The following is a 24,257-nucleotide window of genomic DNA, read 5'->3' as shown; positions in this document are numbered from 1 at the left end:
TGTGCGTGCCGATGTTTGGACTGTGTCCCCTTTTTGGGTTGTGCAGTGACAGCACTTATCAACATATATAAATGCCTGACTTATATGCTTCAGGGCAGAAGATGCCAGCTTGTAAGACGTTACACTGGGATGTGCGTCTGCCTTCTGCCTTGGCCTGCCAATAAACCTTGGTACCTCATAAAAGCATTTCATCTGTTCCGGAGCCTTGCCTGGTGTTTGTGTTTTCTTTGCGTCACTCTGAGGAGGGTTGAAGAATAGTTTCCTAACACCTTTGCCGTAGGGAAGGCCCACACTTGGGAATCAATGGGACACCCATCAAGATGGAGTCAGCAGATGTCCCCTCTTTGGTGGTTGTTAGACCTGATAGCCTTTAAGGGTCATCCCCCAAATTTTGACCTGCCTCCCTTCATTTTTCTGACACTATTTTTGCTGGCTTTAGGTCTCTGCTCACTTTACCACTGCTAACCAGTGCTAAATTGCATATGCTTTCTCCCTTAAACATGGTAACATTGGCTCATACCCAATTGGCATATTTAATGTGCCTATAAGTCCCTAGTAAAGTGCATTACATATGCCCAGGGCCTGTAAATTAAATTCTACTAGTGGGTCTGCAGCACTGATTGTGCCACTCACACAAGTAGCCTCTTAACCATGTCCCAGGCTTGCCATTGCAAGGCCTATGTGTGCAGTTTCACTGCCATTTCGACTTTGCATTTAAAAGTACTTGCCAAGCCTTAAAAACGCCCTTTTTTCTACATATAGGTCACCCTTAAGGTAGGCCCTAGGTAACCCATAGGGCAGGGTACTCTGTAGACAAAAGGCAGGACATCTACCTGTGTGTTTTATATGTCCTGGTAGTGGAAATCTCCTAAACATGTTTTCCACTACTCTGAGGCCTTCTCCTTTCATATGCTAGCATTCAGGCTACCCTCATATACTGATTGAGTGTTAAATTCTGATCAGAAAGGGGTAAACATGTCATATTTAGTATGGCCAGAATGGTAATCGAAAATCCTGCTTAATGGTGAGGTTGGATTTTATATTTCTATTCTATAAATGCCACTTTTAGAATGTGAGCATTTCTCTGCACTTAAATCCATCTGTGCCTTGCAGCCTGTCTCCAATCCACATCTGGGCTGGGCTGGTTGACAGCTCCCTTGTGCATTTCACCCAGAAAACCCAAACACAGCATACTTAGTCACACCTGTACCCATCTGCATACTGAATGGGTCTTCCTGGGCTGGAAGGGTGGAGGGGCCTGACACTTACATTTCAAAGGCTAGTGCCCTGCCCTCACCCAACGGACTGCCAAACCCCCTACTGGGACCCTGGCAGACAGGACTGTACTGAAAGGGGAACTTGTTCACTTCAAAACCACACTTTGAAGTCTCCCCCACTTCAAAGACATCTTTGGGTATATAAACTGGGTCTCTGACCCTACCAACTCAGAGACTTCCAGCAACTGGTCCTGCATCTGGACCTGAGGTACTGCCTGGCTTCCCAAAGGACTCACCTGGCCTGCTTTTCTGTGAAGGACTGCTGCCCTGCTGTTGCCCTGCTGCCTTGCTGACCTCTGCTGAGAAGTGCTCGCCAAGGGCTTGGATTGAGCTTGCCTCCTGTTTCCTGAAGTCTCAGGGCCAAAAAGACCTCAGCAACTACAGAAACTCCTTGTGTGCCAAAAATCGATGCACGGCCCCCCTGAAAAGACGCACAACCTGCTTTGCGACTGAGAAATCGCCACACAGCTGACCTGGAACAATGCAGCACAGTCCCCCGAGTGGAGATCTGATGCAGCGTCTGCTTTGCGACCCAAGATTCGATGCACAGCCCTACCGGAACGATGCACAACCCAGCTGGAACGACACAGCCTGATTCTCCGAGCCGAACCTCGACACAGTGTCTGCCTTGTGACAGAAAATTCAACGAATCCCCTCACCGGATCGGCGCAAGCACCTGTGCCTTCTCCAGCGTGTCAAGGATTCCCAGCATCATCCAGGGCATCAAAGAAGAACCCTGCACCGCAATGAGGAACCAGGACCACGTGCCGAACATTGACTCAAACACCGTGCTGCGGAAAAAGAAACAACACAACATCTGTGCCACGCTGGAAAACCTGATGCACACCCTATCCTTTCACGCATCTCTTTCTCTGCGGTCCCCATGCATGTAATTTTTTACGCATACCAGGTACTTTGTGAAATCAAGCATTAACTGTATTTTCTTGAAATTCACATTTCAACTTGTTCTTATTGGATCTTTATTGTTTTGACCTTATTTTAATCAGATAGATATTCTCTATTTTCCAAACACTGTGTGGTGTATTTCTGTAGTGTTTTTTCTGTGTTACTGTATGATTTATTGCACAAATACTTTACACATTGCCTTCTAAGTTAAGCCTGACTGCTCAGTGCCAAGCTACCAGAGGCTGGGCACAGGATAACTTGGATTGTGTGTGACTTACCCTGACTAGGATTGTGGTCCCTATTTGGACAAGGGTGTATACCTCTGCCAACTAGAGACCCCATTTCTAACAGTGGGATTCTAGTTCAGATGGCATTTCAGATCAGATGTGGCTGTTTCATGTGGCAACTGTGGGCAGGAAACTCACCCCGCTGATCAATATTGGTGAAATGATTGCACATGCTTGGCGTGCAACAAGCCAAACTACTTTGCCAGAGTGTGCCGAAGTGGTGACAGGAAGGTGAGCACGTAGCAGGCGGCTGCCCACAAGGGCTGTTAGAAAGCTGCTGCTGGATGAGAACTAGCCTAGAGTCAAGATTGGTGAACAGAGGACCAGACTGACAATGAGGACCCTGAAGAGGAGGAGGTATTCCTTGCCTCCTTTGCAGCACCAACATCCCAGTGGAGTACCCCCAACTAGTTTGTGATGTCACTATCATGGACATGCTAGTGCATGCTCTGATCAACACAGAAGAGTCAGTCAATGTGATGAATCAACAACAGTACCTACAGCTATCTCCTCGACCGCCACATGAGAATCTATGCATACTGGGGCTTGGAGCCTATCCTGCTGGCAGGAGCAATGGATGTCACTTACAGGATGGTGACAAAGAAAGAGGTCATGAACATGTTCCTTGTTACCAAGGAAGGGAAAGGAACATTGCTGAGTTACAGTACGGTGAAAGATTTGGGACTAGTATTGTTTGCAAAAGAAATTAATGATGTGGAAGAAGACCACTTTTTAGACCAATTCCCAAATCTGTTCAGGGTATTAGGGTGCCTAAAAGGGGTTCTTGTCAAGCTCCACATTGACAAAACTGTGCAGGCCACCTCACTCTACCACAGGAGGATACCATTTCACCTGAAAGCCCAGGTCGAGACTGAACTTGATAAAATGGAACTAATGGATGTCATTGAGTGAATGTAAGGGCCCACCCTTGGGTTTATCCCCCGGGGATCACCAAAAAACCCAAGCAGCTGGGGGTCATAAGGCTGTGTGTCTATATGATGCTACCTGAAAGCGACATCAGACGGGAGCGACACATCACCCCAACGATGGATGACGTAATCACGGACCTCAGTGGAGCAAAGTGGTTTCAAAGTTTGACCTGAATGCTGGGTATCACCAACTGGTGCTGCACACAGACAGCAGCTACATCACAATGTTTTCAACACATCTGGTTTTAAGAGGCTGATCTTTGTGATCTCTTCGGCAGCCGAACTGTTCCAAAATGTCATCCGGGAATCAATGTCAGGGTTGGAAGGGGCCCTTAACATTCGTGACCATATCCTGATCTACTCATCTACCCTATTAGATCATCACAAATGCCTCAAAGCCACACTCCAGAGACTGAGTGACAGTGGACTGAGCCTGCACAGAGATAAATGCTTGTTCTTCGAGCCAAAGATTACATTTTTTGAATGTGTCTTTTCACAGGATGGTATCTAAGTAGACCCCAGGAATCAGTAGCAATCAGGGGGCCCTAGCATCCAAGGATATCACAAAGGTGTGCAGCTTCCTGGGAATGGTGACCTATGGTTGCCATTTCTTGCCAAACCTAGCAAACCTGTTGGGCTCCAAACCATTACTAAGGTGGAAGTTAGATGGTCATGGGGTACAGAGAAACAGAAGGCTTTTGACAACATTAAAAATGTTCTTCTAGAAGATGCCATGATGGCCTACTTTAATCCATAAATGGTGACGAAAGGGGTAGTCGATGCCAACCCTGTGAGGCTAAGGTCTGTCCTAACACAGGAGCAGGATCAGGGAGTGTCGACCCCATTGGATTTTGCAAGCCCGGCACTCACAGCAAGGGAAGCATGATATGCGCAAATTGAGAGGGAGGCACTAGCCATCATTTCCATCTGTAACTCTATGTCAGGGAATTTAAGGTGGTCACAGACCACAAGCCCGTGGTAAACCTTTTTTGTTGCACTGCATCCCCACGGATTGAGCGATGGGCAGTTCAACTACTGCTGTAGAGGTTTGGTGTGACATAAAGGCCTGGAGCCTGCAACCTGGGCAACATTCTATCTCCCCCCACCCCTGGCAACGCTGATGGTGGAACAAGTGAGAGTGAAGAGGTGGAGTATTTTGCCAACATGGTGGTTAAAGAAGCCTTCCCAAGGACAGTAATGACAGACGACATCTGGCACGCCACCAAAACAGGTGATGGGTCAAAATGTATGGCGGAAGCCATTGCAAGGAAAGAATGGAAGCTCTTTATACAGGACACCAACCAGTGGGATCCAAGGAAGAGAACCAGATTGTCACAAAATGTGGAAGTTGAGAGATGAACTCCATGGCTGGAGGGATTATCATGCAGGGCCACTGTATTGTTGTGCCAAACATTCTGGAAGACCAGATAGTGGAACGGGCTCACTAAGGGCTCGAGAAGACGAAGGCACGAATGTAAGAGAAAATATGTTTCTCAAGAATGGATGCTAGGGTAGAGGAAGTAGTGTGGCAGTGCTCGACCTGCCAGATTATGGGAATCCCAATAGCAGTGACTCTTGTCAGAATGTAGAACATGCCCACCACACTGTGAACAAAAGGTAATCTAGATTTTGGAAGCTTTGCGGGCGGCTGACTCACAATGGTCATGGTCAATGACCAGTCCAGGTACCCGGTAGTAAAATTGGTGGCTACAACGGCTTTCTCCCATGTATGACCTGTGCTGGAAAACACACTAGCAGCTTATGGTATGCTGGAAACAATCAAGATGGCCAATAGACCTTCCTTCCAAGGGGTCGGGCTCACGGAGTACTTGGAAGCTCTGGGAATCCAGCCCCGAAGATGACAGCACTGTGGAAAGGTTCATGAAGACATTGAACAAAGCATTCCGAAAAGCTGTAGACTAGCAGGAGGATTTGGATTGGAGTTTACACTGATTCCTGAGAGTATATTGACACACCCCTCACTGTACAACTCAGTGCACCCTCATGCACCTGATGTTCCAAAGACAGATGAAAGACAGTATACCCACGGGGAGGAGTCAGACCATTTTGGATGTTAATGACTCCCAGAAAAGGCGTCAGCAAACAAATGAAAGTCAGTAGGCAGTTGAATGTGGGGAACCACGTACTGGTGAAAGACCATCACTTGAGGTGGAAGTTCCGTACCCCATTTGAGCGAGGTGCCTGGGTGGTCACTCATGTATGAAGGACCATGATCACTACACAGAGGGGGTGTGAAACTACCACAAGAAATATCTCATAGTATGAAGGACCATGATCACTACGCAGAGGGGGTGTGAAACTACCACAAGAAATATCTCATGGTTCCGGCAAGTGGAGGCACAAGAACAAAGAGGAAAAGAGATGTCAGTGGCAGTAGAGGATCCCTGGGAGGACCTGCTAAGTGGTCAAGAACTTCGACCAGCGGCAGATGAAGGCACAGCATCCCAGAGGGTTAGCCAAGGAAACAACCACCACAGAGGCCCTGCAAGTGTCACAGGTGGTTAGCAGCCTTTCACATGGACTGAGATGGATTCAGCACCTAGCCAGAGACTGAAGGACTTTGTGTGTGTGTGTAAGCAAGGTGGGTTCAACCATCTAAGGGTGGATGGGATGTACTGAGCCATCTGAGCTGTTCCATGATGACCCAGATGTCATCACGCACCGTCTCCACTGGGCACGACCGAGAGGTTAAATAAAGGAGGGGTTGACCGTTGGGGGGAGTCCCTTCACAAAGCATGTACTGAGTATGGATATGTTATTTGGTGGGCAAGCCAAGCCCTAATAAATATTGAAGGGGTGCCGGGCCCCAAATACAGGCAGCGCCCTACGCAGCACAGTTTTTTTAATCTACCTTTTGTTTCTTTGAGTGAACACTGGTTCTTACTGTGGAGCACCAACAGGTCCAATAGCTTCGCGATTTTTGGGAAGGAATACTCCAGGTTTGGATCTTAATGGATACACTACACTTTTTCAATCAAGACAAGTTTTTGTTGTAAAATTGTAGAAGGCTGGACTGGCTTGTAGTGAGTACCAAGGGGTACTTGCACCTTGCACCAGGCCCAGTTATCCCTTATTAGTGTATAGGGTGTCTAGCAGCTTAGGCTGATAGATAATGGTAGCTTAGCAGAGCAGCTTAGGCTGAACTAGGAGACGGGTGAAGCTACTACAGTACCACTTAGTGTCATATGCACAATATCATAAGAAAACACAATACACAGTTATACTAAAAATAAAGGTACTTTATTTTTATGACAATATGCCAAAGTATCTTAGAGTGTACCCTCAGTGAGAGGATAGGAAATATACACAAGATATATATACACAATAGCAAAAATATGCAGTATAGTCTTAGAAAACAGTGCAAACAATGTATAGTTACAATAGGATGCAATGGGGAAACATAGGGATAGGGGCAACACAAACCATATACTCCAAAAGTGGAATGCGAACCACGAATGGACCCCAAACCTATGTGACCTTGTAGAGGGTCGCTGGGACTATTAGAAAATAGTGAGAGTTAGAAAAATAACCCTCCCCAAGACCCTGAAAAGTGAGTGCAAAGTGCACTAAAGTTCCCCTAAGGATAAAGAAGTCGTGTTAGAGGAATAATGCAGGAAAAACACAAACCAACAATGCAACAACTGTGGATTTCCAATCTAGGGTACCTGTGGAACAAGGGGACCAAGTCCAAAAGTCACAAGCAAGTCGGAGATGGGCATATGCCCAGGAAATGCCAGCTGTGGATGCAAAGAAGCTTCTACTGGACAGAAGAAGCTGAGGTTTCTGCAGGAACGAAAAGGGCTAGAGACTTTCCCTTTGGTGGACAGATCCCTCTTGCCGTGGAGAGTCGTGCAGAAGTGTTTTCCCGCCGAAAGAACGCCAACAAGCCTTGCTAGCTGCAAATCGTGTGGTTAGCGTTTTTGGATGCTGCTGTAGCCCTGGAGGGACCAGGAGGTCGCAAATTGGACCAGGAGAGAGAGGGGACGTCGAGCAAGACAAGGAGCCCTCTCAACAGCAGGTAGCACCCGCAGAAGTGCCAGAAACAGGCACTACAAGGATTTGTGAAACAGTGCTCACCCGAAGTTACACAAAGGAGTCCCACGTCGCCGGAGAACAACTTAGGAGGTCGTGCAATGCAGGTTAGAGTGCTGTGGACCCAGGCTGGACTGTGCACAAAGAATTTCCGCCGGAAGTGCACGGAGGCCGGAGTAGCTGCAAAAGTCGCGGTTCCCAGCAATGCAGTCTAGCGAGGTGAGGCAAGGACTTACCTCCACCAAACTTGGACTGAAGAGTCACTGGACTGTGGGGGCCACTTGGACAGAGTTGCTGGATTCGAGGGACCTCGCTCGTCGTGCTGAGAGGAGACCCAAGGGACCGGTAATGCAGCTTTTTGGTGCCTGCGGTTGCAGGGGGAAGATTCCGTCGACCCACGGGAGATTTCTTCGGAGCTTCTAGTGCAGAGAGGAGGCAGACTACCCCCACAGCATGCACCACCAGGAAAACAGTCGAGAAGGCGGCAGGATCAGCGTTACAGAGTTGCAGTAGTCGTCTTTGCTACTATGTTGCAGTTTTGCAGGCTTCCAGCGCGGTCAGCAGTCGATTCCTTGGTAGAAGGTGAAGAGAGAGATGCAGAGGAACTCGGCTGAGCTCTTGCATTCGTTATCTAAAGTTTCCCCAGAGACAGAGACCCTAAATAGCCAGAAAAGAGGGTTTGGCTACCTAGGAGAGAGGATAGGCTACTAACACCTGAAGGAGCCTATCAGAAGGAGTCTCTGACGTCACCTGGTGGCACTGGCCACTCAGAGCAGTCCAGTGTGCCAGCAGCACCTCTGTTTCCAAGATGGCAGAGGTCTGGAGCACACTGGAGGAGCTCTGGACACCTCCCAGGGGAGGTGCAGGTCAGGGGAGTGGTCACTCCCCTTTCCTTTGTCCAGTTTCGCGCCAGAGCAGGGCTAAGGGGTCCCCTGAACCGGTGTAGACTGGCTTATGCAGAATTGGGCACATCTGTGCCCAAGAAAGCATTTCCAGAGGCTGGGGGAGGCTGTAACACCCTCTCTCAGAGGAAGTCCTTTGTTCTGCCATCCTGGGCCAGGCCTGGCTGGACCCCAGGAGGGCAGCTGCCTGTCTGAGGGGTTGGCAGAAGCAGCAGCTGCAGTGAAACCCCAGGAAGGGCAGTTTGGCAGTACCAGGGTCTGTGCTACAGACCACTGGGATCATGGGATTGTGCCAACTATGCCAGGATGGTATAGAGGGGGCAATTCCATGATCATAGACATGTTACATGGCCATATTTGGATTTACCATTGTGAAGCTACATATAGGTAGTGACCTATATGTAGTGCACGCGTGTAATGGTGTCCCCGCACTCACAAAGTCCGGGGAATTGGCCCTGAACAATGTGGGGGCACCTTGGCTAGTGCCAGGGTGCCCTCACACTAAGTAACTTTGCACCTAACCTTTACCAGGTAAAGATTAGACATATAGGTGACTTATAAGTTACTTAAGTGCAGTGTAAAATGGCTGTGAAATAACGTGGACGTTATTTCACTCAGGCTGCAGGGCAGGCCTGTGTAAGAATTGTCAGAGCTCCCTATGGGTGGCAAAAGAAATGCTGTAGCCCATAGGGATCTCCTGGAACCCCAATACCCTGGGTACCTCAGTACCATATACTAGGGAATTATAAGGGTGTTCCAGTAAGCCAATGTAAATTGGTAAAATTGGTCACTAGCCTGTTAGTGACAATTTGAAAGAAATGAGAGAGCATAACCACTGAGGTTCTGGTTAGCAGAGCCTCAGTGAGACAGTTAGGCACCACACAGGGAACACAGACATATAGGCCACAAACTTATGAGCACTGGGGTCCTGACTAGCAGGGTCCCAGTGACACATAACAAACATACTGAAAACATAGGGTTTTCACTATGAGCACTGGGCCCTGGCTAGCAGGATCCCAGTGAAACAGTGAAAACACCCTGACATACACTCACAAACAGGCCAAAGGTGGGGGTAACAAGGCTAGAAAGAGGCTACTTTCTCACAAAAATATATACAGAAACTCAGGAATTATGCAGCAGGAGAAGGCCAAATTATGTGTCAGGGTTGCGTAAATTATGTGGCAAGAAAAGGCCACTTATGCAGCATAATGCAGCACATTTTGTAAGAGTATTACTTCATTATTTTGTCAGCTTGTGAGAGAATGCACTTCTGCATGCGTCTTGCTTGCGAGACACTGTTGTTAACAAAAAGGGCTTGGAGCCCGCCCATTGCTTACCATTTGTTGGCTTGCGTGGCACTCTTCTGTACAGCCTTGTAATTGGTCACTGCAGGCCTAGCATAATTTCCATTCCTCTCTGTAGAGCAAGGACCAAGCACTGACTGATTCAACTTAATCTGCATGTATGCTGCTCCCTACATGATTGAGGCACTATTTGTTCTTTTTTTATCTTTTGGTGCCATGTAAATAGAAGGCGTGTGACTGGCAAAAACGTTTTGAGCGGGACATACAAAATTGCAAAGATTTACTTTCTATAATTAATTTTCTTTTATTTTGCCATGTCCTGTTTTCTCACTTTGGACTCACATTTTCTTTTGTTTTTGCTCGTGGGCGCTGTTCTCAAAAGATGAGGATTATTTTGCGAAAAATATTGTAAAGTTACATTGTCCCTTTCTCATGAGCAATTTCTGAAATTATGCCAATCCAATCCAGTCCAGTCCAATCCCCCAATCTCCATTTCACCCAACCCACCACACTCCATTCTGCCCATCTCCAATTTGCCCCTCTTCAGTCCAAACCAATCTGCCCCACTCTAATCTAAAAGAATCAGAGCCACTCTGAAACAATCTGCCCCACTCTAAAACAAACTGACCCACTCCAAAACAATGTGCCCCACTCAAATCCAAAACAATCTCCTCCACTCCAACCTGCCCCACTCCAATGTAAACAATCTGGCTCACTCCAATTTGCCCCACTCCAATTCAAACTAATCTGCCCCATTCCAATCTGCCCCACGCCAATCAAAAAACAATCTGCTCTACTTCAATCCAAAACAATCTGCCCACTCCAATCCAAAACAATCTGCTCAACTCCAGTCTTCCCTACTCCAGTCTGCCCCACTCCACTTCAGCCCACTCCAATCCAAAACAATCTACCCTTCTCCAATCTAAAACAATCTGCTCGTGTCCAAAACAATCTCCCCACTCCAGAATAATGAGCTCCATTCCAGTCAAAAACACTCTGCCCCTCTTCACTCTAAAACAATCTACCCTGCTCCAGCCCAAATCAATCTGACCCACTCCAGTACAAAGCAATCTGTCCCACTCCTATCCAAAACAATCTGTCCCTCTCCATTCTGCCCCACTCCAAACCAAAACAATCTGCCCCATTCCATTCTGACCCACTCCAACCCAAACAATCTGTCCCACGCCAATCTGCCTCACTCCAATCCAAAACAATCTGTCCCACTCCAATCTACCCTACTTCAGTCCAAAACAGTCTGCTCCACTCACTTCAAAACGATCTGCCCCACTCCAATCCAAAACAATCTTTCCCACTCCACTCTGCCCCACTGCAACCCAAAACAACCTGCCCCATTCCAATTTGCCCCACTCCAATCCAAAACATGCTGCCCTACTTTAATTTAAATCTAAAACAATCTGTCCCACTCCAATCCAAAACAATCAGCCCCACTCCAATCTTCCCCACTCCAGTCTGCCCCACTCCATTTCGCCCCACTCCAATCTAAAACAATCTGCCGGAGTCCAAATCAATCTTCCCCACTCCTGAACAATCTACACCATTCCAATCCAAAACAATCTGCCCCACTATACTCCACAGCAACCTCCCCCACTCCAGTCCAAATCAATCTGCATCACTCCAGTCCAAAGCAATCTGCCCCACTCCCATCCAAAACAATATGCCTCACTCCAATCCAAAAGAATCTGACCCACTCCAATCTGCCTCACTCCAATCTGAGACAATCTGTCCCACTCCAATACAAAACAATCTACCCCATTCCAATCCACCACCTCCAATCCAAAACAATCTGCCCCAGTCCAATCTGCCTCACTCCAATCCAAAACATCCTGACCCACTCCAATCTACCCCACTCAAATCCAAAACAGTCTGCTCCACTCAATACAGAAAGATCTGCCCCACTCGAATCTGCCCGCTCCAATCCTAACCAATCTGCCTCACCCCAGTCCTAAGCAATCTGCCTCACTCCAATCTGCCGCATTCCGATGTGCCCCATTCCAATCCCAAACAGTCTGCCCCACTCCAATCCACCCCCACTACAAACCAAAACAATGTGCCCCATTACAATATTCTCCCCTACAATCTAAAGCAATCAGTCACACTCCATTTAAAAAACAATCTGCTCCAGTCCAATCTGCCCCACTCGGATCCAAAACAATCTGCCCCACTCCAATTCAAAAGAATCTGCTACACTCCAATCCAAAACAATCTGTCCCACTCCAATCTGCCCCACTCCAGTCCAAAACAATACCCCTCACTCTAATTCACTGTAATCTGCCTCACTCTGATCCAAAACAATCAACCCCACTCCAATCTGCCACATTCCAATCCAAAACAATAAGCCCCACTCCAATCTGCCCCATTCTAATCTGCCCCACTCCAGTTTGCCCACTCCAATCTAAAACAATCTGCCCCTTTCCAATCCAAAACAATCTGTCCCACTTCAATCTATCCCAGTCCAATCTGCCCCACTGCAATTAAAAAAAGTCTGCCTTATTCCAATACGCCTTATTCTAATCTGCCCCACTCATTCAGCCCCACTCCAAGCTGCCCCCTCCAAGCCACTCCCATCTGCCCCACTCCAATCCAAAGCAATCTGCCATACTCCAATCCGCCCCACTCCAGTCCACTCTAATCTACCCCATCCAATCTGCCCCACTCCAGTTCAAAACAATCTGCCTACTCCAATCTGTCTCACTCTAATCCACAACTATCAACCCCACTGCAATCCATTCCACTCCAATTTTCCACACTCCAATGCTACAAAATCTGCCCCACTCCAATCTTCCCCATTTCAGTCCAAACAAATCTGTCCCATTCCAATCCACCCCACTCCAATCCGTCTCACTCTAATCCAATCCACCTCACCCCAGGCCACCCACTACATCCCAACTGACCCGTTTCCAATCCACCACAATCCACCCCACACCAATCCAATCTACCCCAATCTAATCTTCCACACCCCCAATCCAATCCACACCACTACCTCCCCAGTCCATCCCACTCAAAATCCAGTCCACCCTGCTCCAAGCAAAAACAATCTGCCCCTCTCCAATCTGCCCCGCTCCAGTCAGCCCCACACCAGTCAGCCCCACTCCAATCCAAAAGAATCTGTCCCACTCCAACATGTCCTACTCCAGTCCGGAACAATCTGCCCCACTCAGATCCAAAACAATCTGCCCCATTCCAATCCAAAAGATCTGCTTCACTCCAATCCAAAACAATCTGTCCCACTCCAATCTGCCCCACTCCAGTCCAAAACAATATGCCTCACTCTAATCCACCGTATTCTGCCTCACTCTGATCCAAACCAATCAACCCCACTCCAATCCAAAACAATCTGCCCCACTCTAATCTGCCCCACTCCAGTCTACCCCAGTCCAAACGAAAACAATCTGCCCCTCTCCAATCCAAAACAATTTGTCCCACTCCAGTCCATCTCAGTCCAATCTGCCCCACCCAAATCCAAAACAGTCTAACTCACTTCAATGTGCCTCACTCCAATGTGCCGCACTCCAATCTGCCTCACTCAATCAGTCCCACTCCAAACTGCCCCACTCCAGTCCAGAACAATCTGCCCCACTCCAATCCAAAACAATCTGCCCCACAAGAATTTACCCCACTACAATCTGCACCACTCTAATCTGCCTCACTCCAATCTGCCCCACTCAAATCTAAAGCAACATACCCCACTCCAATCTGCCCCACTCTAATACACCCCATTCCAATCTGCCCCACTCCAATCCACCCCACTTCAATCTGCCCCACTCCAATCAGTTTAACACCAAAATATAGCAATAAGCAACAGAAATGTGACCAGTCCAGCTTTAGAAAGGGCCTTCCAATGCCTGGCAACACGAGTCGCTTCATTTTTAGTAACTTTTGAACCGTTTGTGCTTGAAACAAATGTTTTGTTTCTTAATATCTTCCGCCTCCGTGGCAGGTGAGTGATTACGTGGCACATGCGGCAAATCTATAATTATACGAAAACCGCCAAGGCCAAACAGTTGCATAATTCCAGTGGCCCTGAAAATATATACATATATATAAATATATATATATATATATATATATATATATATATATATATATATATATATATATATATCCCAATGCAAAGCCACTCTTTACCGCCTGACACTTTTCAGGACGGGTGCATCCTTATGTGATAGTGGGCTCACGTCAAATTAATTCAGTTCAAAACTCCACAAGGCAGTAGAAGCACTCCACAGGGATCAAAAATAAGCTTTATTTCCACCAAACAGACGCGTTTCGGCAAGATCGCCTTTCTCAATGCTGGCATCAAACAAGTCAACTTTCTGTTAGTAGATTTAAATACGTTCACTCTCATTCTTATTGGATTATAGTTCGTGGCCATCAAAATGGGACTGTATTCACATCAAAAGTTGAACAGTTAAACGTGCGCCATCACAGAGTTAATTATTTCCTATTATTGCATGTCACTGACAAAACCTGTGTGCTTACTATGATGATTTCAGTAATTGATAATATCTCCCTTGATGCTAGCAACAGGGTGTTATTTCATTGCATATTACACACAGTGAGGCATATAGCAGCATTCCTGTAATAGCCACTTTCACCAAGAACCTGTCCTCGTTTTTTCCTTTTTTCTTCCCCTTTTACATCCCTCGTCCGGCCGCAATTTACATCCATTCTCAGCGTAGACTGGTTTAGTAATCAGTGCCTTGACATTTCTTGATGTCTTGATTCTGTATCAACAAGCATGCCATATGTTGGAGATGTGGTGGTATGTGTGTGTGTGTGTGTGTATATATATACACACATACCAATGTGATATAGCAGATGAGGATTCTTTAAGAGCAGCAATAAGAAGTGAACTTAATTCAATTGTGGATCAACAAATGCAAAATGATTATTGGTTTATAATTGGAAAGTAATCAATGAAAGACACATTTTAGAATCTTGGGCAAATCTAACCTAATTAAGCCAGTGTCATTTCCCCTGATTGTTAATGCAGAAAATAAGGAACGTGTTTTTAGCTACTGTTAACCAGAGAACTCGAAATTACTTGTCATTATGCTATCGATCTGTATACATTACGTTGCTGACTGTATATAGGGCTCAATTTTACAGCTGAAGAAAAGAGGAGCTCCTTTGGCTCAAAGGTTTCTACTCTCCATTAGAGCGGTTCTAATGGATTGGAACTGCCTGACCAGCACAGATCGGACAAGTTGTAGTGATGCTAGGCCTCAGAAGCAACTGGTAATACAGGCAGTACACGACCCAGGCTGTGTGAGCAAAGTCGTCACCTTCCAGTAGCGTAGCACGACTGGCATATGCACTGAAGCCTCTGCAGTCACTTATTGTTCCAAAGGGGAACTCAAGCCCACGATAAGGAAGCTGTTAATGTTTATGTGGATAGCGGCAAAAGAGCATGTGAAACAACCATAGTCTGGGAGTTAATATTAAAACTGATGCTCGTGAGCCGACATGCGGTAACATATTACTGGATGCTTAAAACTCGGGTGTAGGGATCATCTCAGTGACAATACAGAGGGATGTGGATTACATAGAGACACGCACTGCTGTTCAAGGTTATTCTGGCTATTACTGCGTATTATGTACAGGAGAGCTGATTAACCTTGGTCAAATTATTTCAAAGCTATTTAAAGGTTTGATATTGTTCAAACATAGACAAACCTACATTGATATATATTGTTGTTTCGGAGGTGTATAGAAGAATGTCTATCGCTTTTACTTGTGTTGTTCTTAAGATGTTTCATCTTTACAATTAAGGTATTATTGCATTGTATTACTTACTTCAGTGTGAACTGTGGGACAATCCCAATGTGAGTAATCCTGGTGAAACGAGCCAATAGGGTTTACAGCAGGTCTGGTTGTTTAATTAGTTGTACTGAACATACAGGTCACAGGTTCCTGTTCCACGGAGATATCTCGGTGGAGTAGTACACCTGTTGCAGCTTCATATTACAGTGAGCCAAAGCTTCATATGTCAATGAATTGGCAGAGTCACTTAATGAACTCGCTGCAGCAACATGTATGCAAACATGTATGCAAACTGCAGTTCCCAGGTTCTTATTTTACTGCGACAGCTCGGTGGGCTAATGAGCCAATTGCAAGTTTGTCTGTATGATAAGCAAATTACAGCTTCTAATCCCTGTATGTTATTTCAATTGGTTAATGCCCCATCCACGGAAATCAGTTTATAACCATGTCGTAGGTTCGAATCCCAGGAGGCCTGTCTCTGCCTTTCATCTTCCTTGCGGCTGGAAAAAATGTCTTTCAGGTGTTTCAAGGGGAGAGGTGAAGACTACAGACCTAACGGAGGAGTTTTGTAACCCCTTTACTCAGAAATTACAAGGAGCATTGCTTTTACTATAAGTTAAGGGGCTACAAGGGGTACTGACGGAATGTGCACACTTTACAACTCACTCTTGTGGGAAGAAAGGATTTAGAAAGAATGTGACCCCTTAACTGTCCAGACTCCAGGGAGACTGTTCCTACCATCCAGGAATGTGCCCTGGCCTCTAAAGAGCAAAGGGGCTCCCAAGCCAAACACTGCCACTGACCCCCTATGTGGGCAGTGACTAATCCCTAAAGGATCGGGGTAGGCCAGGGGCAATAAATCAACCCCCTCTGGACTCCCACACACGTACGAGTTAGCTAGCCTTTTACTGTTGTAGGAAGAACCGTACGGGGGAGACACGGGACGATAAATGCTGCGGCAGGGAGAGGCGGACAGTGAGGAGAGAGGAGAACAGAGAAACGGCGGGAAAATATCACATAATGTCATAAAAACCTGACAGAAGGGCGAAGAGTCCAGCTCTCACTCGAACATAAACCAGTAGGTTTTGAACAGAGCAAATCAGATTTTATACACGTTTTGGCCGAGTTATCGAGGAGACATTACCCTGGAGCACGGGACAGTGTCGTATTAAAGATTTTTAGGGCCCGGACATGACATTTTGGGGCTCCTTGTTCGTAATAACTTTGAATTCTATCACCAATCTTGTATAGTTGATAACATGATGATGGCAAACTTACAAAAATTAGGTACACACAAAACAATTGAAATATGCCCGGTGGGGGAGGCGTGTTCCTTGGCATACCTTTACTCACAGGTTCAGACAGTTAGCTCTTATGTTACACATATCATAATGGCTGATAACCGAGAGCTCTCGCTCGCAGAGCCATAGGAATTTTGAGATCGGGAGGACCATATTATGTAACAAAACAAGCAAATTATGTGGCGTAATGCGGCGCATTTTGTGATATTAAAGTAAATTATGTTGTCATTTGTGTTAACATTGCGGTGGGAAAAGATGTCCATTAGTACCAGTTTATCACCCAAATACAACAATAAGTAACTGAAAGGTGACTAAACTAGTTGTGCAAAGGGCCTTCCACTTCGTGACAACACGGATTGCTCTGCGTATTAAGGAACTTTTCATCTGATTGAGCTAGAAACATATTTTGTTAAAATCTACAAATTATGTAGCAGATTATAGTTAATTAGCAAATCTATAATTATGAGGGACTTGATATAGATTAGCAGAGCTCCAGTGGCCTTGATCTAAGGTTACATAGATGTTACAAGCCTAGCAATGCTCATACAGACCATGCTTTTGTTACTTAAAAAATTACCCGCTTTATGTCCATTAAAGCTAGGGGGTTTGCAAACGTTTATTATACTAAAATGTGGGTCGTGGTTTTAAAAAGTTGGAGAAACGCTGCTCAAGTTGCAAATATTTTTCCAACAGAGACTGTAGAACCATCCTCCAGGTTACACAATGTATAGAAAAAGACAACAGTGTTTTCCCTTTGTTTTACAGATGAAGAAAGCAGAATAGCCTCTCTTTACACCCCGAGGCAGCAGAACTATGTCGAGCTATATGGATCACATACCCTCCGCTGACCCTCAAATTACACTGATTTTAAAGGACCAGGTAAAACACTAACCCTCAGGGTGTACATATATTACAGCTTCAGAGAGCAAAGCTGCTCTCATGATATACATATCTACAGGTCCGTTGTGTAGGATTAACGATTAAGAACGAATGTGCATTAACCTTAATCTAACCTGATCTCTCTGAAAGCAATCTCATTGTTGGTGTGCTGTCCAACCCTTGTTGCCTTGAGGCAAAGTGCGTCTGAGGAGAAAGTTGGGATACGTGGCCGAGTGAGGCCTGTACTGGAACCCAAGGCGTGAGGGCGTAAACTGAGGGACGGGAAGGTGTCTGAGGGACGGGATGCGGTCTAAAGTGATAGGGGAAGGTGCCATTTTATTGAGACCGACAGGCATACCCAGTCTCGAGGCGCAAGGCTGAAATACGGGGTTAGGAGCTAATGGGTGTGCTGAGAAACAGTCGGGTCCAGGTGGGCAGACTGAGGACGCTGGAGGCTGTGGGCTGAGGTGCGAGGTTCACCTATGTCAGGCCGTGATCAAAGGGACCATAGTAGAACATCTGATGAGGAAGGCAGACGTATCTGGAGAGTCAAGGGGGCTCTTAGGATGCAGAATTAGCTTGGAGAGGACAGACTGGGCGTCCTTATAGCACAGGGTCACCGGTCTGGTGAGGCAAGGGTCTGACTGGAGTATTAGCGGAGTCTGTGCAGGATGAAGTCAGAGAAGACAGGCTGAGATCTCAGGGCATCAGATGGTGGTCTGATACAGGGAGACGGGCTTGGTGGGACAGGTTTTCAGAACACTATCATAGATAGAGAGGGGTATGAGTGCAGACTGGGGTCAGGAATCGACATCGGAGTCTAATGAGCCAGGATGAGCTATGAAGGGAGAGCGGGTGCATGATGGGGGAGAATGAATTTAGAGAAGGCAGAGTGAAGTAAGAGTGGGCAGAGTTGGGGGCAGAAGGGACAGAATGAGGTCAGAAAAGGTAGACCGGTTTGAAAGGTTAGTGCAGGAGTCTGCTGGGTAGGGCTGAACTGCGTTTCCACGAGCCAGGCCCTCTCACCTCGCTTTGATGAGACATCTCCGTTGGCCGAATCTTCTTAAGCCCCGATCCGATGCTGAATGACGTCTTTCCCACAACTAGGAATCCCAGACCCCAAAGCCACGTTGCTGGGGAGCCCGGGCAGCGCCTCCACTTTTCGCCGCGGTGCTCGGTCTGAATGTCCGGCTGCAAATGGGGCCGCGGCAGAATTGAACATCCCTCTAAAACTTTCCCCAACATTCCCTGCGGAGATCTGTGTTGATTAGGGTTGGCCCAGCAACACCCCCCATCCACTACCCCTCCCTTGAGGGCAGGAGAATTAGCACACCAAAGCTAATGGGGCTTGTAGGATTCCGGGATTTCCCTACACAAAGAGAGGTTTGCAGATGGAAGCTGGGGTATCTGATAGTGGAGAGTTTATCTCAGGCGGGATAAAGGTTGTGGGGAAGGGGTAAGCAATAGTTTAGTGTAAACTTTCATGGCCCAAGGGCCTAAGGCCAGAGTGGTGTTCCTGTGGGGGCGTTTTTATAGTGCCCAGGCCAGAAACAAAGCAGCTCCAGGAGGACTTAGAGCCTTGACTGCATCAGATAAGAGGCTCATTTACAGCAGGAGCCCTCTCCCCCGCAGTGAGCACAGCGAGGAAAAGTGCGTCTAGTGCCCCCGGAATGTACATTTATTTTTCAAGTTTTTTGTACTTATTCATTCTACGAAATCCAACCGAGGTCTATATACCGCCAATTTATTCACGGATACCAGCAATCATAGTAGTTCTCAATTTCACCAAATCCAGAACAAGCAAGAAACCAGGTGGTGTACCGAGACTAGCAGATTACAGGGGTAAAAAGCGTGCAAACCGTGACAGATTATGGATAAAATCCTTCTGCCTAATTTTTCACACCCTGCAGCCCGTTAATGTCAAAAGGAGCCAGCATGGATTATTAAGGAGTAATATAGACTCTCCATGACCAGGACTGTCATCAGTGCCACTTGGTTGTGGTTTTACAGGAAAGGCTAAAATTCAAAGGATGGATTGCTTGAAGTTGGTGCACTAATCACTACATATATGTAGCGAGGGAGAACAGGAAGCCAGAGTAAATAGACTTCCAGGTTCTTTAGTTTCTGCTAAAGTGCTAGAAGCAGGTTATCCATTTTGGTGCTGCTAGGAGGTGAATAATTCTTCTTTATTTAGGAGGAGTCATGATCCAATCTGGTTGTGTTGCTAACTGAGCTCTGCACTTCATTTTTAAGGCAGATGTCGAACTGAGTTTTGATCAGACAAGGGCGAAATTTTTCATTATGCTTGCTTAATCCTGCGCTATTTCCGGCATTTCACGTTCTGCTTGCTTTGTGGAATGCCCGCGATTACGCCAATCCCTAACTGAGACATTGCTGTGGTAAAAAGCCTGTCACTGGAGCAGGGCAACAACCGGAAGCTGCCCATGTTCGATTTTGCGGTATTTTACTTAGTCTAAAATACATCTTCCCTTCCAGAACTGACACAAAGATGCATTTGCTCTAAAAATAGTGCACAAATAACCGATCAGCAGTTTGTGTAATTTTGGGGGTATTTCACATAATTTCCACAAAGGAAATAATGCAAAGTTCTCCCAGACTTAGTTTTGATTTCTTTCAAAGTTTCAAGGCTTTGAGAGGTTCTGAAGTTTCCCAAATCCAGTGTTCAAGCCTTATTCTTACGCTTCTACCTAGGTTTTTTATCAACAAGAGAAGCCGGTTGCAGCCGCATTAGTGTGAAAGAAGGAAAATTACTTTCAGAAAAAGTTCGGGCACGACCTGGCATAGTCCCATTTTTGGTAGAAGTACAGGGTCAAATGTAATTTGGCATCTCATGACTCAGCCACTTCCCTTGGCAGCCCAACTCCTGCTGGAGGCTTTGGATAACAACGAGCTCCTGTTAGCTTGGTCATTTAAGTGACCCCTTTCAAACTCATCCTGTTTCTCTCAAAAAGATGTTTTCAGTATCCACAGAACTTGTGGAGAAGATTGCTGAGAAGGCCGAAATGGATTAAGGAAAAACGAAATGTGCACTTGATGACGCAGAAATGAAGGTTTTACATTCATTAGTGCATAAACGTAGTACTGCAATAATCAAGTGTGACTTTAATCGAACTAAATAAGATTGTACGGGGACAAATGTGCCCTCAGAGTAGTTTGCCAACATTTATAAGCGTGCTTCATATAACGTGATGTATTAGAATTGTACTAGTTTGACATAATCGTAAACGAGTGCCATGATTTGCTTACTAGAAATGCTTTAGCTTAGCATAACTTTAGTGGAGGCTTTGGCCTAGTTGCCTTGTCTCACGGTTTAGATGCTCGTATTTTTCCAATGTGCTAATAAACGTGTATTCTTGCTTGAAGCTGTACTTTTCCAGTGAGACCGTTCACATGCTTATCTTTAAGGTTTCGTGCCAGTCTGGCATCTTCTTTTTCACTCCAAGGTCAATCTGCAGGTGCAGACAATGGACGCTCTGAAAGTGAGTTAATTGGTAAAATATGTTGCAACTTACGTTCCCGACTCCAAGGATAATGTATGCTTAGGTAAAAGCTTGAGAACTGTTGTTTTTGATTGGACAATTTGAAGCTAACCTATGAACCCTCCAATGGAAGACCCTACTGGATTTGAACTGTTGTCTATTTAAACCAGGTGCACGAGGAAGAAAACGGCCATTACCTATCGGACATTATTGCCTATCTTCTACGATGCCAATTGATGTTCGACGCCATTTTGAGAGACTTTGATGCTTTCTCTAATCGAGAGAAAGAGACTTTAAGTAATTCTCGCCCTAGAGACTTTAACTTTGATTTGTCCCTTTGCATGAAGTAGTAGTTTTATCTTGCCGCTGTGAGGCAATTGCCCCGTCCACCCTGCCCTTTGCCCCGTCCCATGCTGATCGGAACCGGTACCCATGCTGATCGAAATCGGTACCTGTGAGATGAAGACTTCCTTGAATGCTGATTGAATTTGGTAAATATGAAAGGAAAATTGTACAATTGCATTGTGTTTTCTTTTTAGGTAACCAACTGCTGATTTTTGGTAAGCGCCTTAGTTAGGAGTTTTCTAAATTAATGTTGTAAAATTGTTTTTGCATGAAGTCCCACATGCCAATGCTGATTTGAGGTTAGATGAGGATTCATTTGATGCACGATGCAATTTGAGACCTTGTTATGCTGACTAAATGTATGCAATTAGCCCATTACAGATTGTAGTTTTAGTGGTTTGTGTTGCCATCATAGAAGGCATTGTTATTCAAATGCTGCATAGATTGCATCTTTTTCGTCGTTATGGACAGCTATTAATGTTCATTTACATATATCATTTGGTGTTGAGACACATCTACATTGTGCTAGCTTTGTTAATATAGGGAAATAAATTCATTAACTTTGCATAAACTGGTATGATTATTCATGACCGAAAGGTCATTTTTTCGCCGAAATGTATTCTGGATTAATTGTGAAGTGTTATGTTGATCGGGGAATTGCTTATGTTCGTTATTGATTATTGATTGTTGATTTTGATTGATTACTCCCGAGTAAGGAGAGTCCCACTTGGCCAAAAGATTCATCAACCCAAGAGCGTCCAACTACAGGTAAATTATTAGGTACGGAACGCTCTATCAGTAGATGGTAGCAGAGGACGGTTTCGCCCTTTTGGGACCCCGTACTTTTAAAGTACATGGTGTTGAATTAACGGTTACGCCCTTTGAGACCCCACTCGAGAAGTTGAATTAGATTTTCTTGGGTAAAACAGATTGAGAGAATGATGATGGGCTAAGTCCCCCGCGACTTTCCCGGGATCTCGGAGCTTGCGAATGGAGAGAATGGAGGTGTGGAATCGGCGTTGGTGGTACTAGTGACGGTATGAGTGAAGTTAGGATTTTGCGCTTGCACAGCTTATTGCCGCAGATTGTGTGAAAAAGGTTGCGAGGATTTTAGAGAATAGCGGAGGTGCGACTCCGAGTGTAGAAGTAGGGAAGTCGTCGAACTTCATAGAAAATAGCGGAGGTGCGACTCCGAGTGTGAGAGTAGGTAAGTCGTCGAACTTCATGTGCTTGTGGCGCTTTGTGCAGAAAAAGGTCCACGTGGTTGTTGTTGTTGAGACGGGCCCTGCGAGGTCAAGAGACTCCGGAGTATGTTGAAAAGTGTATGAGACACTTGTTTATGTTGTGGTCTGGTCGGTTTAATAGGTTGATCGGGCGTGGTCAACGAGTCGGTACGTGTGTTAAGAGAATGACAGAAACTTCGACTTCGGGCTTTGACAAATTCTAAGTGCACTAGAATAGATCATTGACAAGTTGAGAGCAGAGTCTGCGGGTCAGATTTGCTTGCGAAAGTGGGGACCGAGAAAGATGGAATAACTGCCGAGGCTAGTGAAAAATCCCTAAGGTCCTGAAGCGATTGTGTTACCCTTCCTGTAGTAAACCGACAGATCTGTTTTATTATTTTTTTTTGGTTGCTCGCGATACATGCTAGAAGTTGTTACGAGAGGAGCTGAGTGAAGGAGGACAAGCCGCGAGGCTTTGTCAGCCGCAGTGTGTGTGAGTGTGACGTCACTAGGAGCCGCGCTGGGACAGGTTGGTTGCAGAGAAGGGTCGCGCACGGATTGGACGCAGTCCGTGAGGCTCGATTGGAAGGGGAAAGGCAAGCGAAGAGTATTCCGGGAATTAAAGTCACCTATTGATTACAAATTTTGCCGCAAGAAATAAAAGACGAGAAAATGAAATTTTTTAAAGCATTAAAGAGTGCGATGAAGGGGGAATCTTACATTAAAGCGAGCGTAGGAGCGGAGACGCCACCCGAAGGTACACCAGCTTACATTGTAATGGAGGAAAAAGGGGTAGCTCCGTGCCTTTGGCTAAAGCAATGGCACAAGCTGACAGAGAAACATGGGAGCGTAGCGTTCCCGATCCATTGGACATTCAATATAAGAATCCTAGAGAATTTGAGATTTGCGATGTACGACATGAAGGTACCTCCAAGGCCAGCACAGTTTGAGGCTCTAGCGATTTGGGAACTAATGGCTAGACAGCAACAGCAAAATAAGTTCGAGACCAGGATGAGAAAGGTAGAAAAGACACTAGCAGACGCTAGGTGGGACAATGCACAGAAGGTGTGGAGGTCAGATGTATTGCAGGGGATAAAATTGTTTCCCGCAATTGCTAAGGAAGAAGAAGAGACAGGCAAGAAAGCTACCTGTAAGACAAATAGGAGGTGTTCCAAAGATAGAGAAGATGAGTCAGATGATGAGGAGTTCATCATGCAATTGCTGAACGACCGTCCACCGCCTTATGCAGAGAGTGGACAAGGTCCAAGTACCAGTTCTGCCCCTCGGCACCGGTACAGAATGATGAAATTCCGAATTCAGAAACGCCATCGGGATCTAAGGACCCAAGTTTACTATTCACCCCGCAGATACCGCAGGTTAGGAGAATATACCCAGATGTGCCTATATTGAAACCAGCAGAAAATTATCAGCCGCAGGTCCCAAGGTACTACAGCAGTGACCACAGTACGGGAATGATTCTAGATCCAACCGTAATGGAAGTACAGAATGGCCACAACCCAACATTGGCACAAGCTGAATCAACCCAGTTTTTGATGCCTCAAAAGCA

The 24,257-nt window shown here is 46.0% G+C and overlaps 1 long non-coding RNA gene across 1 annotated transcript in view; it reads right to left on the bottom strand.

The window, feature by feature from the left end:
- Positions 1-19,819, bottom strand: part of LOC138304243 (uncharacterized) — a 75,882-nt gene extending 56,063 nt beyond the window's left edge. The window contains exon 1 of the long non-coding RNA XR_011205522.1: positions 18,649-19,819. This is a non-coding gene — a long non-coding RNA (uncharacterized lncRNA). The remainder of the gene's footprint in view (positions 1-18,648) is intronic.
- Positions 19,820-24,257: the final 4,438 nt, after the last annotated feature.

This window comes from Pleurodeles waltl, chromosome 7 (assembly GCF_031143425.1).
Source record: "Pleurodeles waltl isolate 20211129_DDA chromosome 7, aPleWal1.hap1.20221129, whole genome shotgun sequence".
Lineage (NCBI taxonomy): Eukaryota > Metazoa > Chordata > Amphibia > Caudata > Salamandridae > Pleurodeles > Pleurodeles waltl.
Note: the sequence above shows the minus strand (reverse complement) of the source record. Positions and strands in the feature narration are given on the sequence as shown.